This window comes from Amia ocellicauda, unplaced genomic scaffold, assembly GCF_036373705.1.
Source record: "Amia ocellicauda isolate fAmiCal2 unplaced genomic scaffold, fAmiCal2.hap1 HAP1_SCAFFOLD_47, whole genome shotgun sequence".
Lineage (NCBI taxonomy): Eukaryota > Metazoa > Chordata > Actinopteri > Amiiformes > Amiidae > Amia > Amia ocellicauda.
In genome coordinates, this window is record NW_027102983.1 from 600176 (window position 1) to 623280 (window position 23105).

Genomic DNA, 23105 nt, shown 5'->3' on the forward strand with positions numbered 1-23105 from the left:
ACCAGAACCCAATATTATTGGCGAGTCGGGTAGTCCATCATCACAGTTCGAGGGCAGGCATCATTTCAGTAATTTCATCCCGTTGCATTCACATCCGTGCCTTGAATGAGATTGAATGTGATCTTTGCTCTCAAGTATGTTCCCAAGTTTTACACTTTCGTGCTTTGCATGAATGGGAATGGAACCGTGTGTGTTGAATGAAGCTCCTTGTGAGCACTGAACTTTGTCCGGTGGAGTTCCTTTTTGTGTTGCTGTAATTGTGTCATTTCTCGATGAGAAAGATTAGGCAACATTTAGTCACTTCTAGCCATGATGCTCAATTTATTTACGAATGTACCCTAGTTACTAGGGACCGTTTACGTTGGAGAACAAGATCTATTGTATGCCTGTGTATTTGGGGAAGTCAAATCTGAAATAATGATGAAATTGCGTGTATCCAAAGTTAAAACTTGTGATTTGTCGCCCTCTGGTGTGTAAAAGATGCAAAAGCTTACAGCACCTGGTATTCCCAGGCGGTCTCCCATCCAAGTACTGACCAGGCCCGAGCCTGCTTAGCTTCCGAGATCGGACGAGATCGGGCGTATTCAGGCTAGTATGGCCGTAAGCCAGGGAGGCTGTCCCTGACGCTCTACTTAAAGGGAAGGCAATATCCGTTTCTGCCGTTCATACTTACAGTTGAACTGTCTCTCTACTCTAAAGCCCGGGACACACCAGCACGCCGCAGACAGTCCCTGCTAACACGCCACGTTGTGGCAACATTGTGGCAACGTTGTGCGTTAGCTGGGGTGCCACACCAGACCGGAACTATATATTACAAAACGAACACATTCTCTTGATAAAACAGCTGTAATTGAGTGCCTGACACGCCAGTCAAGCGCAATCTTGAGAAGGTGTGCATTTCAGTAAGGATTTCAATTGACATGCAGTATGAAACTGAAAGGAGGTTGCATCACTATGATGCATAACATTGCATGTATTGTATTTTCAAGTGTGTGCATTCATCCTGTTGTCATTTTGTTTTGAAAGCAGAAGAATCATTCAACAGGTTGCTGAGACAAATGTAAACCAGTAAAACATATGAAGAGAAACAAACCTTGAATATAAGTTCAGTTGTTTAAACATTTGACAAACTATGGTGAGGGGGTAAGAAAACACACAAATCCAGCAGCTCCTGTATTTCAATACACCAGAACCCAATATTATTGGCGAGTCGGGTAGTCCATCATCACAGTTCGAGGGCAGGCATCATTTCAGTAATTTCATCCCGTTGCATTCACATCCGTGCCTTGAATGAGATTGAATGTGATCTTTGCTCTCAAGTATTTTCCCAAGTTTTACACTTTCGTGCTTTGCATGAATGGGAATGGAACCGTGTGTGTTGAATTAGGCTCCTTGTGAGCACTGAACTTTGTCCGGTGGAGTTCCTTTTTGTGTTGCTGTAATTGTGTCATTTCTCGATGAGAAAGATTAGGCAACATTTAGTCACTTCTAGCCATGATGCTCAATTTATTTACGAATGTACACTAGTTACTAGGGATCGTTTACGTTGGAGAACAAGATCTATTCTATGCCTGTGTATTTGGGGAAGTCAAATCTGAAATAATGATGAAATTGCGTGTATCCAAAGTTAAAACTCGTGATTTGTCGCCCTCTGGTGTGTAAAAGATGCAAAAGCTTACAGCACCTGGTATTCCCAGGCGGTCTCCCATCCAAGTACTGACCAGGCCCGAGCCTGCTTAGCTTCCGAGATCGGACGAGATCGGGCGTATTCAGGCTAGTATGGCCGTAAGCCAGGGAGGCTGTCCCTGACGCTCTACTTAAAGGGAAGGCAATATCCGTTTCTTCCGCTCATACTTGCAATTGAACTGTCTCTCTACTCTAAAGTCCGGGACACACCAGCGCGCCGCAGACAGTCCCTGCTAACACGAAACGTTGTGGCAACGTTGTGCGTTAGCTGGGGTGCCACACCAGACCGGAACTATACATTACAAAACGAACACATTGTCTTGATAAAACAGCTGTAATTGAGTGCCTGACACGCCAGTCAAGCGCAATCTTGAGAAGGTGTGCATTTCAGTAAGGATTTCAATTGACATGCAGTATGAAACTGAAAGGAGGTTGCATCACTATGATGCATAACATTGCATGTATTGTATTTTCAAGTGTGTGCATTCATCCTGTTGTCATTTTGTTTTGAAAGCAGAAGAATCATTCAACAGGTTGCTGAGACAAATGTAAACCAGTAAAACATATGAAGAGAAACAAACCTTGAATATAAGTTCAGTTGTTTAAACATTTGACAAACTATGGTGAGGGGGTAAGAAAACACACAAATCCAGCAGCTCCTGTATTTCAATACACCAGAACCCAATATTATTGGCGAGTCGGGTAGTCCATCATCACAGTTCGAGGGCAGGCATCATTTCAGTAATTTCATCCCGTTGCATTCACATCCGTGCCTTGAATGAGATTGAATGTGATCTTTGCTCTCAAGTATGTTCCCAAGTTTTACACTTTCGTGATTTGCATGAATGGGAATGGAGCCGTGTGTGTTGAATGAAGCTCCTTGTGAGCACTGAACATTGTCCGGTGGAGTTCCTTTTTGTGTTGCTGTAATTGTGTCATTTCTCGATGAGAAAGATTAGGCAACATTTAGTCACTTCTAGCCATGATGCTCAATTTATTTACGAATGTACCCTAGTTACTAGGGACCGTTTACGTTGGAGAACAAGATCTATTGTATGCCTGTGTATTTGGGGAAGTCAAATCTGAAATAATGATGAAATTGCGTGTATCCAAAGTTAAAACTCGTGATTTGTCGCCCTCTGGTGTGTAAAAGATGCAAAAGCTTACAGCACCTGGTATTCCCAGGCGCTCTCCCATCCAAGTACTGACCAGGCCCGAGCCTGCTTAGCTTCCGAGATCGGACGAGATCGGGCGTATTCAGGCTAGTATGGCCGTAAGCCAGGGAGGCTGTCCCTGACGCTCTACTTAAAGGGAAGGCAATATCCGTTTCTGCCGTTCATACTTGCAGTTGAACTGTCTCTCTACTCTAAAGCCCGGGACACACCAGCGCGCCGCAGACAGTCCCTGCTAACACGCCACGTTGTGGCAACATTGTGGCAACGTTGTGCGTTAGCTGGGGTGCCACACCAGACCGGAACTATATATTACAAAACGAACACATTCTCTTGATAAAACAGCTGTAATTGAGTGCCTGACACGCCAGTCAAGCGCAATCTTGAGAAGGTGTGCATTTCAGTAAGGATTTCAATTGACATGCAGTATGAAACTGAAAGGAGGTTGCATCACTATGATGCATAACATTGCATGTATTGTATTTTCAAGTGTGTGCATTCATCCTGTTGTCATTTTGTTTTGAAAGCAGAAGAATCATTCAACAGGTTGCTGAGACAAATGTAAACCAGTAAAACATATGAAGAGAAACAAACCTTGAATATAAGTTCAGTTGTTTAAACATTTGACAAACTATGGTGAGGGGGTAAGAAAACACACAAATCCAGCAGCTCCTGTATTTCAATACACCAGAACCCAATATTATTGGCGAGTCGGGTAGTCCATCATCACAGTTCGAGGGCAGGCATCATTTCAGTAATTTCATCCCGTTGCATTCACATCCGTGCCTTGAATGAGATTGAATGTGATCTTTGCTCTCAAGTATGTTCCCAAGTTTTACACTTTCGTGCTTTGCATGAATGGGAATGGAACCGTGTGTGTTGAATGAGGCTCCTTGTGAGCACTGAACTTTGTCCGGTGGAGTTCCTTTTTGTGTTGCTGTAATTGTGTCATTTCTCGATGAGAAAGATTAGGCAACATTTAGTCACTTCTAGCCATGATGCTCAATTTATTTACGAATGTACCCTAGTTACTAGGGACCGTTTACGTTGGAGAACAAGATCTATTGTATGCCTGTGTATTTGGGGAAGTCAAATCTGAAATAATGATGAAATTGCGTGTATCCAAAGTTAAAACTCGTGATTTGTCGCCCTCTGGTGTGTAAAAGATGCAAAAGCTTACAGCACCTGGTATTCCCAGGCGGTCTCCCATCCAAGTACTGACCAGGCCCGAGCCTGCTTAGCTTCCGAGATCGGGCGTATTCAGGCTAGTATGGCCGTAAGCCAGGGAAGCTGTCCCTGACGCTCTACTTAAAGGGAAGGCAATATCCGTTTCTGCCGCTCATACTTGCAGTTGAACTGTCTCTCTACTCTAAAGCCCGGGACACACCAGCGCGCTGCAGCCAGTCCCTTCTTACATGCCACGTTGTGGCAACATTGTGGCAACGTTGTGCGTTAGCTGGGGTGCCACACCAGACCGGAACTATATATTACAAAACGAACACATTGTCTTGATAAAACAGCTGTAATTGCGTGCCTGACACGCCAGTCAAGCGCAATCTTGAGAAGGTGTGCATTTCAGTAAGGATTTCAATTGACATGCAGTATGAAACTGAAAGGAGGTTGCATCACTATGATGCATAACATTGCATGTATTGTATTTTCAAGTGTGTGCATTCATCCTGTTGTCATTTTGTTTTGAAAGCAGAAGAATCATTCAACAGGTTGCTGAGACAAATGTAAACCAGTAAAACATATGAAGAGAAACATACCTTGAATATAAGTTCAGTTGTTTAAACATTTGACAAACTATGGTGAGGGGGTAAGAAAACACACAAATCCAGCAGCTCCTGTATTTCAATACACCAGAACCCAATATTATTGGCGAGTCGGGTAGTCCATCATCACAGTTCGAGGGCAGGCATCATTTCAGTAATTTCATCCCGTTGCATTCACATCCGTGCCTTGAATGAGATTGAATGTGATCTTTGCTCTCAAGTATGTTCCCAAGTTTTACACTTTCGTGCTTTGCATGAATGGGAATGGAACCGTGTGTGTTGAATGAGGCTCCTTGTGAGCACTGAACTTTGTCCGGTGGAGTTCCTTTTTGTGTTGCTGTAATTGTGTCATTTCTCGATGAGAAAGATTAGGCAACATTTAGTCACTTCTAGCCATGATGCTCAATTTATTTACGAATGTACCCTAGTTACTAGGGACCGTTTACGTTGGAGAACAAGATCTATTGTATGCCTGTGTATTTGGGGAAGTCAAATCTGAAATAATGATGAAATTGCGTGTATCCAAAGTTAAAACTCGTGATTTGTCGCCCTCTGGTGTGTAAAAGATGCAAAAGCTTACAGCACCTGGTATTCCCAGGCGGTCTCCCATCCAAGTACTGACCAGGCCCGAGCCTGCTTAGCTTCCGAGATCGGACGAAATCGGGCGTATTCAGGCTAGTATGGCCGTAAGCCAGGGAAGCTGTCCCTGACGCTCTACTTAAAGGGAAGGCAATATCCGTTTCTGCCGCTCATACTTGCAGTTGAACTGTCTCTCTACTCTAAAGTCCGGGACACACCAGCGCGCCGCAGACAGTCCCTGCTAACACGAAACGTTGTGGCAACGTTGTGCGTTAGCTGGGGTGCCACACCAGACCGGAACTATATTTTACAAAACGAACACATTGTCTTGATAATACAGCTGTAATTGAGTGCCTGACATGCCAGTCAAGCGCAATCTTGAGAAGGTGTGCATTTCAGTAAGGATTTCAATTGACATGCAGTATGAAACTGAAAGGAGGTTGCATCACTATGATGCATAACATTGCATGTATTGTATTTTCAAGTGTGTGCATTCATCCTGTTGTCATTTTGTTTTGAAAGCAGAAGAATCATTCAACAGGTTGCTGAGACAAATGTAAACCAGTAAAACATATGAAGAGAAACAAACCTTGAATATAAGTTCAGTTGTTTAAACATTTGACAAACTATGGTGAGGGGGTAAGAAAACACACAAATCCAGCAGCTCCTGTATTTCAATACACCAGAACCCAATATTATTGGCGAGTCGGGTAGTCCATCATCACAGTTCGAGGGCAGGCATCATTTCAGTAATTTCATCCCGTTGCATTCACATCCGTGCCTTGAATGAGATTGAATGTGATCTTTGCTCTCAAGTATGTTCCCAAGTTTTACACTTTCGTGCTTTGCATGAATGGGAATGGAACCGTGTGTGTTGAATGAGGCTCCTTGTGAGCACTGAACTTTGTCCGGTGGAGTTCCTTTTTGTGTTGCTGTAATTGTGTCATTTCTCGATGAGAAAGATTAGGCAACATTTAGTCACTTCTAGCCATGATGCTCAATTTATTTACAAATGTACACTAGTTACTAGGGACCGTTTACGTTGGAGAACAAGATCTATTGTATGCCTGTGTATTTGGGGAAGTCAAATCTGAAATAATGATGAAATTGCGTATATCCAAAGTTAAAACTCGTGATTTGTCGCCCTTTGGTGTGTAAAAGATGCAAAAGCTTACAGCACCTGGTATTCCCAGGCTGTCTCCCATCCAAGTACTGACCAGGCACGAGCCTGCTTAGCTTCCGAGATCGGGCGTATTCAGGCTAGTATGGCCGTAAGCCAGGAAGGCTGTCCCTGACGCTCTACTTAAAGGGACGGCAATATCCGTTTCTGCCGCTCATACTTGCAGTTGAACTGTCTCTCTACTCTAAAGCCCGGGACACACCAGCGCGCTGCAGCCAGTCCCTGCTTACATGCCACATTGTGGCAACATTGTGGCAACGTTGTGCGTTAGCTGGGGTGCCACACCAGACCGGAACTATATATTACAAAACGAACACATTGTCTTGATAAAACAGCTGTAATTGCGTGCCTGACACGCCAGTCAAGCGCAATCTTGAGAAGGTGTGCATTTCAGTAAGGATTTCAATTGACATGCAGTATGAAACTGAAAGGAGGTTGCATCACTATGATGCATAACATTGCATGTATTGTATTTTCAAGTGTGTGCATTCATCCTGTTGTCATTTTGTTTTGAAAGCAGAAGAATCATTCAACAGGTTGCTGAGACAAATGTAAACCAGTAAAACATATGAAGAGAAACATACCTTGAATATAAGTTCAGTTGTTTAAACATTTGACAAACTATGGTGAGGGGGTAAGAAAACACACAAATCCAGCAGCTCCTGTATTTCAATACACCAGAACCCAATATTATTGGCGAGTCGGGTAGTCCATCATCACAGTTCGAGGGCAGGCATCATTTCAGTAATTTCATCCCGTTGCATTCACATCCGTGCCTTGAATGAGATTGAATGTGATCTTTGCTCTCAAGTATGTTCCCAAGTTTTACACTTTCGTGCTTTGCATGAATGGGAATGGAACCGTGTGTGTTGAATGAGGCTCCTTGTGAGCACTGAACTTTGTCCGGTGGAGTTCCTTTTTGTGTTGCTGTAATTGTGTCATTTCTCGATGAGAAAGATTAGGCAACATTTAGTCACTTCTAGCCATGATGCTCAATTTATTTACGAATGTACCCTAGTTACTAGGGACCGTTTATGTTGGAGAACAAGATCTATTGTATGCCTGTGTATTTGGGGAAGTCAAATCTGAAATAATGATGAAATTGCGTGTATCCAAAGTTAAAACTCGTGATTTGTCGCCCTCTGGTGTGTAAAAGATGCAAAAGCTTACAGCACCAGGTATTCCCAGGCGGTCTCCCATCCAAGTACTGACCAGGCCCGAGCCTGCTTAGCTTCCGAGATCGGACGAGATCGGGCGTATTCAGGCTAGTATGGCCGTAAGCCAGTGAGGCTGTCCCTGACGCTCTACTTAAAGGGAAGGCAATATCCGTTTCTGCCGTTCATACTTACAGTTGAACTGTCTCTCTACTCTAAAGCCCGGGACACACCAGCGCGCCGCAGACAGTCCCTGCTAACACGCCACGTTGTGGCAACATTGTGGCAACGTTGTGCGTTAGCTGGGGTGCCACACCAGACCGGAACTATATTTTACAAAACGAACACATTGTCTTGATAATACAGCTGTAATTGAGTTCCTGACACGCCAGTAAAGCGCAATCTTGAGAAGGTGTGCATTTTAGTAAGGATTTCAATTGACATGCAGTATGAAACTGAAAGGAGGTTGCTTCACTATGATGCAAAACATTGCATGTATTGTATTTTCAAGTGTGTGCATTCATCCTGTTGTCATTTTGTTTTGAAAGCAGAAGAATCATTCAACAGGTTGCTGAGACAAATGTAAACCAGTAAAACATATGAAGAGAAACAAACCTTGAATATAAGTTCAGTTGTTTAAACATTTGACAAACTATGGTGAGGGGGTAAGAAAACACACAAATCCAGCAGCTCCTGTATTTCAATACACCAGAACCCAATATTATTGGCGAGTCGGGTAGTCCATCATCACAGTTCGAGGGCAGGCATCATTTCAGTAATTTCATCCCGTTGCATTCACATCCGTGCCTTGAATGAGATTGAATGTGATCTTTGCTCTCAAGTATGTTCCCAAGTTTTACACTTTCGTGCTTTGCATGAATGGGAATGGAACCGTGTGTGTTGAATGAGGCTCCTTGTGAGCACTGAACTTTGTCCGGTGGAGTTCCTTTTTGTGTTGCTGTAATTGTGTCATTTCTCGATGAGAAAGATTAGGCAACATTTAGTCACTTCTAGCCATGATGCTCAATTTATTTACGAATGTACCCTAGTTACTAGGGACCGTTTACGTTGGAGAACAAGATCTATTGTATGCCTGTGTATTTGGGGAAGTCAAATCTGAAATAATGATGAAATTGCGTGTATCCAAAGTTAAAACTCGTGATTTGTCGCCCTCTGGTGTGTAAAAGATGGAAAAGCTTACAGCACCTGGTATTCCCAGGCAGTCTCCCATCCAAGTACTGACCAGGCCGGAGCCTGCTTAGCTTCCGAGATCGGACGAGATCGGGCGTATTCAGGCTAGTATGGCCGTAAGCCGGGCAGGCTGTCCCTGATGCTCTACATAAAGGGAAGGCAATATCCGTTTCTGCCGCTCATACTTGCAGTTGAACTGTCTCTCTACTCTAAAGTCCGGGACACACCAGCGCGCCGCAGACAGTCCCTGCTAACACGAAACGTTGTGGCAACGTTGTGCGTTAGCTGGGGTGCCACACCAGACCGGAACTATATATTACAAAACGAACACATTCTCTTGATAAAACAGCTGTAATTGAGTGCCTGACACGCCAGTCAAGCGCAATCTTGAGAAGGTGTGCATTTCAGTAAGGATTTCAATTGACATGCAGTATGAAACTGAAAGGAGGTTGCATCACTATGATGCATAACATTGCATGTATTGTATTTTCAAGTGTGTGCATTCATCCTGTTGTCATTTTGCTTTGAAAGCAGAAGAATCATTCAACAGGTTGCTGAGACAAATGTAAACCAGTAAAACATATGAAGAGAAACAAACCTTGAATATAAGTTCAGTTGTTTAAACATTTGACAAACTATGGTGAGGGGGTAAGAAAACACACAAATCCAGCAGCTCCTGTATTTCAATACACCAGAACCCAATATTATTGGCGAGTCGGGTAGTCCATCATCACAGTTCGAGGGCAGGCATCATTTCAGTAATTTCATCCCGTTGCATTCACATCCGTGCCTTGAATGAGATTGAATGTGATCTTTGCTCTCAAGTATGTTCCCAAGTTTTACACTTTCGTGCTTTGCATGAATGGGAATGGAACCGTGTGTGTTGAATGAGGCTCCTTGTGAGCACTGAACTTTGTCCGGTGGAGTTCCTTTTTGTGTTGCTGTAATTGTGTCATTTCTCGATGAGAAAGATTAGGCAACATTTAGTCACTTCTAGCCATGATGCTCAATTTATTTACGAATGTACCCTAGTTACTAGGGACCGTTTACGTTGGAGAACAAGATCTATTGTATGCCTGTGTATTTGGGGAAGTCAAATCTGAAATAATGATGAAATTGCGTGTATCCAAAGTTAAAACTCGTGATTTGTCGCCCTCTGGTGTGTAAAAGATGCAAAAGCTTACAGCACCTGGTATTCCCAGGCGGTCTCCCATGCAAGTACTGACCAGGAACGAGCCTGCTTAGCTTCCGAGATCGGACGAGATCGGGCGTATTCAGGCTAGTAGGGCCGTAAGCCAGGAAGGCTGTCCCTGACGCTCTACTTAAAGGGAAGGCAATATCCGTTTCTGCCGTTCATACTTACAGTTGAACTGTCTCTCTTCTCTAAAGCCTGGGACACACCAGCGCGCCGCAGACAGTCCCTGCTAACACGCCACGTTGTGGCAACATTGTGGCAACGTTGTGCGTTAGCTGGGGTGCCACACCAGACCGGAACTATATATTACAAAACGAACACATTGTCTTGATAAAACAGCTGTAATTGAGTGCCTGACACGCCAGTCAAGCGCAATCTTGAGAAGGTGTGCATTTCAGTAAGGATTTCAATTGACATGCAGTATGAAACTGAAAGGAGGTTGCATCACTATGATGCATAACATTGCATGTATTGTATTTTCAAGTGTGTGCATTCATCCTGTTGTCATTTTGTTTTGAAAGCAGAAGAATCATTCAACAGGTTGCTGAGACAAATGTAAACCAGTAAAACATATGAAGAGAATCAAACCTTGAATATAAGTTCAGTTGTTTAAACATTTGACAAACTATGGTGAGGGGGTAAGAAAACACACAAATCCAGCAGCTCCTGTATTTCAATACACCAGAACCCAATATTATTGGCGAGTCGGGTAGTCCATCATCACAGTTCGAGGGCAGGCATCATTTCAGTAATTTCATCCCGTTGCATTCACATCCGTGCCTTGAATGAGATTGAATGTGATCTTTGCTCTCAAGTATGTTCCCAAGTTTTACACTTTCGTGCTTTGCATGAATGGGAATGGAACCGTGTGTGTTGAATGAGGCTCCTTGTGAGCACTGAACTTTGTCCGGTGGAGTTCCTTTTTGTGTTGCTGTAATTGTGTCATTTCTCGATGAGAAAGATTAGGCAACATTTAGTCACTTCTAGCCATGATGCTCAATTTATTTACGAATGTACCCTAGTTACTAGGGACCGTTTACGTTGGAGAACAAGATCTATTGTATGCCTGTGTATTTGGGGAAGTCAAATCTGAAATAATGATGAAATTGCGTGTATCCAAAGTTAAAACTCGTGATTTGTCGCCCTCTGGTGTGTAAAAGATGCAAAAGCTTACAGCACCTGGTATTCCCAGGCCGTCTACCATCCAAGTACTGACCAGGCCCGAGCCTGCTTAGCTTCCGAGATCGGACGAGATCGGGCGTATTCAGGCTAGTATGGCCGTAAGCCAGGGAGGCTGTCCCTGACGCTCTACTTAAAGGGAAGGCAATATCCGTTTCTGCCGCTGATACTTGCAAATGAACTGTCTCTCTACTCTAAAGTCCGGGACACACCAGCGCGCCGCAGACAGTCCCTGCTAACACGAAACGTTGTGGCAACGTTGTGGCAACGTTGTGCGTTAGCTGGGGTGCCACACCAGACCGGAACTATATTTTACAAAACGAACACATTGTCTTGATAAAACAGCTGTAATTGAGTGCCTGACACGCCAGTCAAGCGCAATCTTGAGAAGGTGTGCATTTCAGTAAGGATTTCAATTGACATGCAGTATGAAACTGAAAGGAGGTTGCATCACTATGATGCATAACATTGCATGTATTATATTTTCAAGTGTGTGCATTCATCCTGTTGTCATTTTGTTTTGAAAGCAGAAGAATCATTCAACAGGTTGCTGAGACAAATGTAAACCAGTAAAACATATGAAGAGAAACAAACCTTGAATATAAGTTCAGTTGTTTAAACATTTGACAAACTATGGTGAGGGGGTAAGAAAACACACAAATCCAGCAGCTCCTGTATTTCAATACACCAGAACCCAATATTATTGGCGAGTCGGGTAGTCCATCATCACAGTTCGAGGGCAGGCATCATTTCAGTAATTTCATCCCGTTGCATTCACATCCGTGCCTTGAATGAGATTGAATGTGATCTTTGCTCTCAAGTATGTTCCCAAGTTTTACACTTTCGTGCTTTGCATGAATGGGATTGGAACCGTGCGTGTTGAATGAGGCTCCTTGTGAACACTGAACATTGCCCGGTGGAGTTCCTTTTTGTGTTGCTGTAATTGTGTCATTTCTCGATGAGAAAGATTAGGCAACATTTAGTCACTTCTAGCCATGATGCTCAATTTATTTACGAATGTACCCTAGTTACTAGGGACCGTTTACGTTGGAGAACAAGATCTATTGTATGCCTGTGAATTTGGGGAAGTCAAATCTGAAATAATGATGAAATTGCGTGTATCCAAAGTTAAAACTCGTGATTTGTCGCCCTCTGGTGTGTAAAAGATGCAAAAGCTTACAGCACCTGGTATTCCCAGGCGGTCTCCCATCCAAGTACTAACCAGGCCCGAACCTGCTTAGCTTCCGAGATCGGACGAGATCGGGCGTATTCAGACTAGTATGGCCGTAAGCCAGGGAGGCTGTCCCTGACCCTCTACTTAAAGGGAAGGCAATATCCGTTTCTGCCACTCATACTTGCAGTTGAACTGTCTCTCTACTCTAAAGTCCGGGACACACCAGCACGCCGCAGACAGTCCCTGCTAACACGAAACGTTGTGGCAACGTTGTGCGTTAGCTGGGGTGCCACACCAGACCGGAACTATATATTACAAAACGAACACATTGTCTTGATAAAACAGCTGTAATTGAGTGCCTGACACGCCAGTCAAGCGCAATCTTGAGAAGGTGTGCATTTCAGTAAGGATTTCAATTGACATGCAGTATGAAACTGAAAGGAGGTTGCATCACTATGATGCATAACATTGCATGTATTGTATTTTCAAGTGTGTGCATTCATCCTGTTGTCATTTTGTTTTGAAAGCAGAAGAATCATTCAACAGGTTGCTGAGACAAATGTAAACCAGTAAAACATATGAAGAGAAACAAACCTTGAATATAAGTTCAGTTGTTTAAACATTTGACAAACTATGGTGAGGGGGTAAGAAAACACACAAATCCAGCAGCTCCTGTATTTCAATACACCAGAACCCAATATTATTGGCGAGTCGGGTAGTCCATCTTCACAGTTCGAGGGCAGGCATCATTTCAGTAATTTCATCCCGTTGCATTCACATCCGTGCCTTGAATGAGATTGAATGTGATCTTTGCTCTCAAGTATGTTCCCAAGTTTTACACTTTCGTGCTTTGCATGAATGGGAATGGAACCGTGTGTGTTGAATGAGGCTCCTTGTGAGCACTGAACTTTGTCCGGTGGAGTTCCTTTTTGTGTTGCTGTAATTGTGTCATTTCTCGATGAGAAAGATTAGGCAACATTTAGTCACTTCTAGCCATGATGCTCAATTTATTTACGAATGTACCCTAGTTACTAGGGACCGTTTACGTTGGAGAACAAGATCTATTGTATGCCTGTGTATTTGGGGAAGTCAAATCTGAAATAATGATGAAATTGCGTGTATCCAAAGTTAAAACTCGTGATTTGTCGCCCTCTGGTGTGTAAAAGATGCAAAAGCTTACAGCACCTGGTATTCCCAGGCAGTCTCCCATCCAAGTACTGACCAGGCCCGAGCCTGCTTAGCTTCCGAGATCGGACGAGATCGGGCGTTTTCAGGCTAGTATGGCCGTAAGCCAGGGAGGCTGTCCCTGACGCTCTACTTAAAGGGAAGGCAATATCCGTTTCTGCCGCTCATACTTGCAGTTGAACTGTCTCTCTACTCTAAAGTCCGGGACACACCAGCGCGCCGCAGACAGTCCCTGCTAACACGAAACGTTGTGGCAACGTTGTGCGTTAGCTGGGGTGCCACACCAGACCGGAACTATATTTTACAAAACGAACACATTGTCTTGATAATACAGCTGTAATTGAGTGCCTGACACGCCAGTCAAGCGCAATCTTGAGAAGGTGTGCATTTCAGTAAGGATTTCAATTGACATGCAGTATGAAACTGAAAGGAGGTTGCATCACTATGATGCATAACATTGCATGTATTGTATTTTCAAGTGTGTGCATTCATCCTGTTGTCATTTTGTTTTGAAAGCAGAAGAATCATTCAACAGGTTGCTGAGACAAATGTAAACCAGTAAAACATATGAAGAGAAACAAACCTTGAATATAAGTTCAGTTGTTTAAACATTTGACAAACTATGGTGAGGGGGTAAGAAAACACACAAATCCAGCAGCTCCTGTATTTCAATACACCAGAACCCAATATTATTGGCGAGTCGGGTAGTCCATCATCACAGTTCGAGGGCAGGCATCATTTCAGTAATTTCATCCCGTTGCATTCACATCCGTGCCTTGAATGAGATTGAATGTGATCTTTGCTCTCAAGTATGTTCCCAAGTTTTACACTTTCGTGCTTTGCATGAATGGGAATGGAACCGTGTGTGTTGAATGAGGCTCCTTGTGAGCACTGAACTTTGTCCGGTGGAGTTCCTTTTTGTGTTGCTGTAATTGTGTCATTTCTCGATGAGAAAGATTAGGCAACATTTAGTCACTTCTAGCCATGATGCTCAATTTATTTACGAATGTACCCTAGTTACTACGGACCGTTTACGTTGGAGAACAAGATCTATTGTATGCCTGTGTATTTGGGGAAGTCAAATCTGAAATAATGATGAAATTGCGTGTATCCAAAGTTAAAACTCGTGATTTGTCGCCCTCTGGTGTGTAAAAGATGCAAAAGCTTACAGCACCTGGTATTCCCAGGCGGTCTCCCATCCAAGTACTGACCAGGCCCGAGCCTGCTTAGCTTCCGAGATCGGACGAGATCGGGCGTATTCAGGCTAGTATGGCCGTAAGCCAGAGAGGCTGTCCCTGACGCTCTACTTAAAGGGAAGGCAATATCCGTTTCTGCCGCTCATACTTGCAGTTGAACTGTCTCTCTACTCTAAAGTCCGGGACACACCAGCGCGCCGCAGACAGTCCCTGCTAACACGAAACGTTGTGGCAACGTTGTGCGTTAGCTGGGGTGCCACACCAGACCGGAACTATATATTACAAAACGAACACATTGTCTTGATAAAACAGCTGTAATTGAGTGCCTGACACGCCAGTCAAGCGCAATCTTGAGAAGGTGTGCATTTCAGTAAGGATTTCAATTGACATGCAGTATGAAACTGAAAGGAGGTTGCATCACTATGATGCATAACATTGCATGTATTGTATTTTCAAGTGTGTGCATTCATCCTGTTGTCATTTTGTTTTGAAAGCAGAAGAATCATTCAACAGGTTGCTGAGACAAATGTAAACCAGTAAAACATATGAAGAGAAACAAACCTTGAATATAAGTTCAGTTGTTTAAACATTTGACAAACTATGGTGAGGGGGTAAGAAAACACACAAATCCAGCAGCTCCTGTATTTCAATACACCAGAACCCAATATTATTGGCGAGTCGGGTAGTCCATCATCACAGTTCGAGGGCAGGCATCATTTCAGTAATTTCATCCCGTTGCATTCACATCCGTGCCTTGAATGAGATTGAATGTGATCTTTGCTCTCAAGTATGTTCCCAAGTTTTACACTTTCGTGCTTTGCATGAATGGGAATGGAACCGTGTGTGTTGAATGAGGCTCCTTGTGAGCACTGAACTTTGTCCGGTGGAGTTCCTTTTTGTGTTGCTGTAATTGTGTCATTTCTCGATGAGAAAGATTAGGCAACATTTAGTCACTTCTAGCCATGATGCTCAATTTATTTATGAATGTACCCTAGTTACTAGGGACCGTTTACGTTGGAGAACAAGATCTATTGTATGCCTGTGTATTTGGGGAAGTCAAATCTGAAATAATGATGAAATTGCGTGTATCCAAAGTTAAAACTCGTGATTTGTCGCCCTCTGGTGTGTAAAAGATGCAAAAGCTTGCAGCTCCTGGTATTCCCAGGCGGTCTCCCATCCAAGTACTGACCAGGCCCGAGCCTGCTTAGCTTCCGAGATCGGACGAGATCGGACGAGATCGGGCGTATTCAGGCTAGTATGGCCGTAAGCCAGGGAGGCTGTCCCTGACGCTCTACTTAAAGGGAAGGCAATATCCGTTTCTGCCGTTCATACTTACAGTTGAACTGTCTCTCTACTCTAAAGCCCGGGACACACCAGCGCGCCGCAGACAGTCCCTGCTAACACGCCACGTTGTGGCAACATTGTGGCAACGTTGTGCGTTAGCTGGGGTGCCACACCAGACCGGAAATATATTTTACAAAACGAACACATTCTCTTGATAAAACAGCTGTAATTGAGTGCCTGACACGCCAGTCAAGCGCAATCTTGAGAAGGTGTGCATTTCAGTAAGGATTTCAATTGACATGCAGTATGAAACTGAAAGGAGGTTGCATCACTATGATGCATAACATTGCATGTATTGTATTTTCAAGTGTGTGCATTCATCCTGTTGTCATTTTGTTTTGAAAGCAGAAGAATCATTCAACAGGTTGCTGAGACAAATGTAAACCAGTAAAACAAATGAAGAGAAACAAACCTTGAATATAAGTTCAGTTGTTTAAACATTTGACAAACTATGGTGAGGGGGTAAGAAAACACACAAATCCAGCAGCTCCTGTATTTCAATACACCAGAACCCAATATTATTGGCGAGTCGGGTAGTCCATCATCACAGTTCGAGGGCAGGCATCATTTCAGTAATTTCATCCCGTTGCATTCACATCCGTGCCTTGAATGAGATTGAATGTGATCTTTGCTCTCAAGTATTTTCCCAAGTTTTACACTTTCGTGCTTTGCATGAATGGGAATGGAACCGTGTGTGTTGAATGAGGCTCCTTGTGAGCACTGAACTTTGTCCGGTGGAGTTCCTTTTTGTGTTGCTGTAATTGTGTCATTTCTCGATGAGAAAGATTAGGCAACATTTAGTCACTTCTAGCCATGTTGCTCAATTTATTTACGAATGTACACTAGTTACTAGGGACCGTTTACGTTGGAGAACAAGATCTATTCTATGCCTGTGTATTTGGGGAAGTCAAATCTGAAATAATGATGAAATTGCGTGTATCCAAAGTTAAAACTCGTGATTTGTCGCCCTCTGGTGTGTAAAAGATGCAAAAGCTTACAGCACCTGGTATTCCCAGGCGGTCTCCCATGCAAGTACTGACCAGGCCCGAGCCTGCTTAGCTTCCGAGATCGGACGAGATCGGGCGTATTCAGGCTAGTATGGCCGTAAGCCAGGGAGGCTGTCCCTGACCCTCTACTTAAAGGGAAGGCAATATCCGTTTCTGCCGCTCATACTTGCAATTGAACTGTCTCTCTACTCTAAAGTCCGGGACACACCAGCGCGCCGCAGACAGTCCCTGCTAACACGAAACGTTGTGGCAACGTTGTGCGTTAGCTGGGGTGCCACACCAGACCGGAACTATATATTACAAAACGAACACATTGTCTTGATAAAACAGCTGTAATTGAGTGCCTGACACGCCAGTCAAGCGCAATCTTGAGAAGGTGTGCATTTCAGTAAGGATTTCAATTGACATGCAGTATGAAACTGAAAGGAGGTTGCATCACTATGATGCATAACATTGCATGTATTGTATTTTCAAGTGTGTGCATTCATCCTGTTGTCATTTTGTTTTGAAAGCAGAAGAATCATTCAACAGGTTGCTGAGACAAATGTAAACCAGTAAAACATATGAAGAGAAACAAACCTTGAATATAAGTTCAGTTGTTTAAACATTTGACAAACTATGGTGAGGGGGTAAGAAAACACACAAATCCAGCAGCTCCTGTATTTCAATACACCAGAACCCAATATTATTGGCGAGTCGGGTAGTCCATCATCACAGTTCGAGGGCAGGCATCATTTCAGTAATTTCATCCCGTTGCATTCACATCCGTGCCTTGAATGAGATTGAATGTGATCTTTGCTCTCAAGTATGTTCCCAAGTTTTACACTTTCGTGCTTTGCATGAATGGGAATGGAACCGTGTGTGTTGAATGAGGCTCCTTGTGAGCACTGAACTTTGTCCGGTGGAGTTCCTTTTTGTGTTGCTGTAATTGTGTCATTTCTCGATGAGAAAGATTAGGCAACATTTAGTCACTTCTAGCCATGATGCTCAATTTATTTACGAATGTACACTAGTTACTAGGGACCGTTTACGTTGGAGAACAAGATCTATTCTATGCCTGTGTATTTGGGGAAGTCAAATCTGAAATAATGATGAAATTGCGTGTATCCAAAGTTAAAACTCGTGATTTGTCGCCCTCTGGTGTGTAAAAGATGCAAAAGCTTACAGCACCTGGTATTCCCAGGCGGTCTCCCATGCAAGTACTGACCAGGCCCGAGCCTGCTTAGCTTCCGAGATCGGACGAGATCGGGCGTATTCAGGCTAGTATGGCCGTAAGTCAGGGAGGCTGTCCCTGACCCTCTACTTAAAGGGAAGGCAATATCCGTTTCTGCCGCTCATACTTGCAATTGAACTGTCTCTCTACTCTAAAGTCCGGGACACACCAGCGCGCCGCAGACAGTCCCTGCTAACACGAAACGTTGTGGCAACGTTGTGCGTTAGCTGGGGTGCCACACCAGACCGGAACTATATATTACAAAACGAACACATTGTCTTGATAAAACAGCTGTAATTGAGTGCCTGACACGCCAGTCAAGCGCAATCTTGAGAAGGTGTGCATTTCAGTAAGGATTTCAATTGACATGCAGTATGAAACTGAAAGGAGGTTGCATCACTATGATGCATAACATTGCATGTATTGTATTTTCAAGTGTGTGCATTCATCCTGTTGTCATTTTGTTTTGAAAGCAGAAGAATCATTCAACAGGTTGCTGAGACAAATGTAAACCAGTAAAACATATGAAGAGAAACAAACCTTGAATATAAGTTCAGTTGTTTAAACATTTGACAAACTATGGTGAGGGGGTAAGAAAACACACAAATCCAGCAGCTCCTGTATTTCAATACACCAGAACCCAATATTATTGGCGAGTCGGGTAGTCCATCATCACAGTTCGAGGGCAGGCATCATTTCAGTAATTTCATCCCGTTGCATTCACATCCGTGCCTTGAATGAGATTGAATGTGATCTTTGCTCTCAAGTATGTTCCCAAGTTTTACACTTTCGTGCTTTGCATGAATGGGAATGGAACCGTGTGTGTTGAATGAAGCTCCTTGTGAGCACTGAACTATGTCCGGTGGAGTTCCTTTTTGTGTTGCTGTAATTGTGTCATTTCTCGATGAGAAAGATTAGGCAACATTTAGTCACTTCTAGCCATGATGCTCAATTTATTTACGAATGTACCCTAGTTACTAGGGACCGTTTACGTTGGAGAACAAGATCTATTGTATGCCTGTGTATTTGGGGAAGTCAAATCTGAAATAATGATGAAATTGCGTGTATCCAAAGTTAAAACTCGTGATTTGTCGCCCTCTGGTGTGTAAAAGATGCAAAAGCTTACAGCACCTGGTATTCCCAGGCGGTCTCCCATCCAAGTACTGACCAGGCCCGAGCCTGCTTAGCTTCCGAGATCGGACGAGATCGGGCGTATTCAGGCTAGTATGGCCGTAAGCCAGGGAGGCTGTCCCTGACGCTCTACTTAAAGGGAAGGCAATATCCGTTTCTGCCGTTCATACTTACAGTTGAACTGTCTCTCTACTCTAAAGCCCGGGACACACCAGCGCGCCGCAGACAGTCCCTGCTAACACGCCACGTTGTGGCAACATTGTGGCAACGTTGTGCGTTAGCTGGGGTGCCACACCAGACCGGAACTATATATTACAAAACGAACACATTCTCTTGATAAAACAGCTGTAATTGAGTGCCTGACACGCCAGTCAAGCGCAATCTTGAGAAGGTGTGCATTTCAGTAAGGATTTCAATTGACATGCAGTATGAAACTGAAAGGAGGTTGCATCACTATGATGCATAACATTGCATGTATTGTATTTTCAAGTGTGTGCATTCATCCTGTTGTCATTTTGTTTTGAAAGCAGAAGAATCATTCAACAGGTTGCTGAGACAAATGTAAACCAGTAAAACATATGAAGAGAAACAAACCTTGAATATAAGTTCAGTTGTTTAAACATTTGACAAACTATGGTGAGGGGGTAAGAAAACACACAAATCCAGCAGCTCCTGTATTTCAATACACCAGAACCCAATATTATTGGCGAGTCGGGTAGTCCATCATCACAGTTCGAGGGCAGGCATCATTTCAGTAATTTCATCCCGTTGCATTCACATCCGTGCCTTGAATGAGATTGAATGTGATCTTTGCTCTCAAGTATGTTCCCAAGTTTTACACTTTCGTGCTTTGCATGAATGGGAATGGAACCGTGTGTGTTGAATGAGGCTCCTTGTGAGCACTGAACTTTGTCCGGTGGAGTTCCTTTTTGTGTTGCTGTAATTGTGTCATTTCTCGATGAGAAAGATTAGGCAACATTTAGTCACTTCTAGCCATGATGCTCAATTTATTTACGAATGTACCCTAGTTACTAGGGACCGTTTACGTTGGAGAACAAGATCTATTGTATGCCTGTGTATTTGGGGAAGTCAAATCTGAAATAATGATGAAATTGCGTGTATCCAAAGTTAAAACTCGTGATTTGTCGCCCTCTGGTGTGTAAAAGATGCAAAAGCTTACAGCACCTGGTATTCCCAGGCGATCTCCCATCCAAGTACTGACCAGGCCCGAGCCTGCTTGGCTTCCGAGATCGGACGAGATCGGGCGTATTCAGGCTAGTATGGCCGTAAGCCAGGGAGGCTGTCCCTGACGCTCTACTTAAAGGGAAGGCAATATCCGTTTCTGCCGCTCATACTTGCAAATTAACTGTCTCTCTACTCTAAAGTCCGGGACACACCAGCGCGCCGCAGACAGTCCCTGCTAACACGAAACGTTGTGGCAACATTGTGGCAACGTTGTGCGTTAGCTGGGGTGCCACACCAGACCGGAACTATATATTACAAAACGAACACATTGTATTGATAAAACAGCTGTAATTGAGTGCCTGACACGCCAGTCAAGCGCAATCTTGAGAAGGTGTGCATTTCAGTAAGGATTTCAATTGACATGCAGTATGAAACTGAAAGGAGGTTGCATCACTATGATGCATAACATTGCATGTATTGTATTTTCAAGTGTGTGCATTCATCCTGTTGTCATTTTGTTTTGAAAGCAGAAGAATCATTCAACAGGTTGCTGAGACAAATGTAAACCAGTAAAACATATGAAGAGAAACAAACCTTGAATATAAGTTCAGTTGTTTAAACATTTGACAAACTATGGTGAGGGGGTAAGAAAACACACAAATCCAGCAGCTCCTGTATTTCAATACACCAGAACCCAATATTATTGGCGAGTCGGGTAGTCCATCATCACAGTTCGAGGGCAGGCATCATTTCAGTAATTTCATCCCGTTGCATTCTCATCCGTGCCTTGAATGAGATTGAATGTGATCTTTGCTCTCAAGTATGTTCCCAAGTTTTACACTTTCGTGCTTTGCATGAATGGGAATGGAACCGTGTGTGTTGAATGAGGCTCCTTGTGAGCACTGAACTTTGTCCGGTGGAGTTCCTTTTTGTGTTGCTGTAATTGTGTCATTTCTCGATGAGAAAGATTAGGCAACATTTAGTCACTTCTAGCCATGATGCTCAATTTATTTACGAATGTACCCTAGTTACTAGGGACCGTTTACGTTGGAGAACAAGATCTATTGTATGCCTGTGTATTTGGGGAAGTCAAATCTGAAATAATGATGAAATTGCGTGTATCCAAAGTTAAAACTAGTGATTTGTCGCCCTCTGGTGTGTAAAAGATGCAAAAGCTTACAGCACCTGGTATTCCCAGGCGGTCTCCCATCCAAGTACTGACCAGGCCCGAGCCTGCTTAGTTTCCGAGATCGGACGAGATCGGGCGTATTCAGGCTAGTATGGCCGTAAGCCATGGAGGCTGTCCCTGACGCTCTACTTAAAGGGAAGGCAATATTCATTTCCGCCGTTCATACTTACAGTTGAACTGTCTCTCTACTCTAAAGCCCGGGACACACCAGCGCGCCGCAGACAGTCCCTGCTAACACGCCACGTTGTGGCAACATTGTGGCAACGTTGTGCGTTAGCTGGGGTGCCACACCAGACCGGAACTATATATTACAAAACGAACACATTGTCTTGATAATACAGCTGTAATTGAGTGCCTGACACGCCAGTCAAGCGCAATCTTGAGAAGGTGTGCATTTCAGTAAGGATTTCAATTGACATGCAGTATGAAACTGAAAGGAGGTTGCATCACTATGATGCATAACATTGCATGTATTGTATTTTCAAGTGTGTGCATTCATCCTGTTGTCATTTTGTTTTGAAAGCAGAAGAATCATTCAACAGGTTGCTGAGACAAATGTAAACCAGTAAAACATATGAAGAGAAACAAACCTTGAATATAAGTTCAGTTGTTTAAACATTTGACAAACTATGGTGAGGGGGTAAGAAAACACACAAATCCAGCAGCTCCTGTATTTCAATACACCAGAACCCAATATTATTGGCGAGTCGGGTAGTCCATCATCACAGTTCGAGGGCAGGCATCATTTCAGTAATTTCATCCCGTTGCATTCACATCCGTGCCTTGAATGAGATTGAATGTGATCTTTGCTCTCAAGTATGTTCCCAAGTTTTACACTTTCGTGCTTTGCATGAATGGGAATGGAACCGTGTGTGTTGAATGAGGCTCCTTGTGAGCACTGAACTTTGTCCGGTGGAGTTCCTTTTTGTGTTGCTGTAATTGTGTCATTTCTCGATGAGAAAGATTTGGCAACATTTAGTCACTTCTAGCCATGATGCTCAATTTATTTACGAATGTACCCTAGTTACTAGGGACCGTTTACGTTGGAGAACAAGATCTATTGTATGCCTGTGTATTTGGGGAAGTCAAATCTGAAATAATGATGAAATTGCGTGTATCCAAAGTTAAAACTCGTGATTTGTCGCCCTCTGGTGTGTAAAAGATGCAAAAGCTTACAGCACCTGGTATTCCCAGGCGGTCTCCCATGCAAGTACTGACCAGGCCCGAGCCTGCTTAGCTTCCGAGATCGGACGAGATCGGGCGTATTCAGACTAGTATGGCCGTAAGCCAGGAATGCTGTCCCTGACGCTCTACTTAAAGGGAAGGCAATATCCGTTTCTGCCGTTCATACTTACAGTTGAACTGTCTCT

The 23105-nt window shown here is 43.6% G+C and overlaps 17 non-coding genes and 3 pseudogenes across 17 annotated transcripts; all 20 read right to left on the reverse strand.

The window, feature by feature from the left end:
- Positions 1-487: 487 nt before the first annotated feature.
- Positions 488-606, reverse strand: LOC136736988 (5S ribosomal RNA). The gene has a single exon (XR_010811965.1). It is a non-coding gene; the product is annotated as a 5S ribosomal RNA (ribosomal RNA).
- A 1066-nt stretch (positions 607-1672) lies between these two features.
- Positions 1673-1791, reverse strand: LOC136736989 (5S ribosomal RNA). Its single transcript, XR_010811966.1, has one exon. It is a non-coding gene; the product is annotated as a 5S ribosomal RNA (ribosomal RNA).
- Positions 1792-2846: 1055 nt separating this feature from the next.
- Positions 2847-2965, reverse strand: LOC136736638 (5S ribosomal RNA). Its single transcript, XR_010811699.1, has one exon. It is a non-coding gene; the product is annotated as a 5S ribosomal RNA (ribosomal RNA).
- Positions 2966-4031: 1066 nt separating this feature from the next.
- On the reverse strand, positions 4032-4140 carry LOC136736873 (uncharacterized; annotated as a pseudogene).
- Positions 4141-5206: 1066 nt separating this feature from the next.
- Positions 5207-5325, reverse strand: LOC136737235 (5S ribosomal RNA). Its single transcript, XR_010812201.1, has one exon. It is a non-coding gene; the product is annotated as a 5S ribosomal RNA (ribosomal RNA).
- A 1055-nt stretch (positions 5326-6380) lies between these two features.
- LOC136736938 (uncharacterized) lies at positions 6381-6489 on the reverse strand (annotated as a pseudogene).
- Positions 6490-7555: 1066 nt separating this feature from the next.
- On the reverse strand, positions 7556-7674 carry LOC136737085 (5S ribosomal RNA). Its single transcript, XR_010812058.1, has one exon. It is a non-coding gene; the product is annotated as a 5S ribosomal RNA (ribosomal RNA).
- A 1066-nt stretch (positions 7675-8740) lies between these two features.
- On the reverse strand, positions 8741-8859 carry LOC136736660 (5S ribosomal RNA). The gene has a single exon (XR_010811719.1). It is a non-coding gene; the product is annotated as a 5S ribosomal RNA (ribosomal RNA).
- Positions 8860-9914: 1055 nt separating this feature from the next.
- Positions 9915-10033, reverse strand: LOC136736849 (5S ribosomal RNA). Its single transcript, XR_010811889.1, has one exon. It is a non-coding gene; the product is annotated as a 5S ribosomal RNA (ribosomal RNA).
- Positions 10034-11099: 1066 nt separating this feature from the next.
- LOC136736736 (5S ribosomal RNA) lies at positions 11100-11218 on the reverse strand. Its single transcript, XR_010811792.1, has one exon. It is a non-coding gene; the product is annotated as a 5S ribosomal RNA (ribosomal RNA).
- Positions 11219-12284: 1066 nt separating this feature from the next.
- On the reverse strand, positions 12285-12403 carry LOC136737229 (5S ribosomal RNA). The gene has a single exon (XR_010812195.1). It is a non-coding gene; the product is annotated as a 5S ribosomal RNA (ribosomal RNA).
- A 1055-nt stretch (positions 12404-13458) lies between these two features.
- On the reverse strand, positions 13459-13577 carry LOC136737164 (5S ribosomal RNA). The gene has a single exon (XR_010812134.1). It is a non-coding gene; the product is annotated as a 5S ribosomal RNA (ribosomal RNA).
- Positions 13578-14632: 1055 nt separating this feature from the next.
- Positions 14633-14751, reverse strand: LOC136736990 (5S ribosomal RNA). Its single transcript, XR_010811967.1, has one exon. It is a non-coding gene; the product is annotated as a 5S ribosomal RNA (ribosomal RNA).
- A 1055-nt stretch (positions 14752-15806) lies between these two features.
- On the reverse strand, positions 15807-15935 carry LOC136736888 (uncharacterized; annotated as a pseudogene).
- A 1066-nt stretch (positions 15936-17001) lies between these two features.
- Positions 17002-17120, reverse strand: LOC136737215 (5S ribosomal RNA). Its single transcript, XR_010812181.1, has one exon. It is a non-coding gene; the product is annotated as a 5S ribosomal RNA (ribosomal RNA).
- Positions 17121-18175: 1055 nt separating this feature from the next.
- Positions 18176-18294, reverse strand: LOC136737415 (5S ribosomal RNA). The gene has a single exon (XR_010812376.1). It is a non-coding gene; the product is annotated as a 5S ribosomal RNA (ribosomal RNA).
- Positions 18295-19349: 1055 nt separating this feature from the next.
- LOC136736991 (5S ribosomal RNA) lies at positions 19350-19468 on the reverse strand. The gene has a single exon (XR_010811968.1). It is a non-coding gene; the product is annotated as a 5S ribosomal RNA (ribosomal RNA).
- Positions 19469-20534: 1066 nt separating this feature from the next.
- LOC136737387 (5S ribosomal RNA) lies at positions 20535-20653 on the reverse strand. The gene has a single exon (XR_010812349.1). It is a non-coding gene; the product is annotated as a 5S ribosomal RNA (ribosomal RNA).
- A 1066-nt stretch (positions 20654-21719) lies between these two features.
- Positions 21720-21838, reverse strand: LOC136737339 (5S ribosomal RNA). The gene has a single exon (XR_010812302.1). It is a non-coding gene; the product is annotated as a 5S ribosomal RNA (ribosomal RNA).
- Positions 21839-22904: 1066 nt separating this feature from the next.
- LOC136737361 (5S ribosomal RNA) lies at positions 22905-23023 on the reverse strand. Its single transcript, XR_010812324.1, has one exon. It is a non-coding gene; the product is annotated as a 5S ribosomal RNA (ribosomal RNA).
- Positions 23024-23105: the final 82 nt, after the last annotated feature.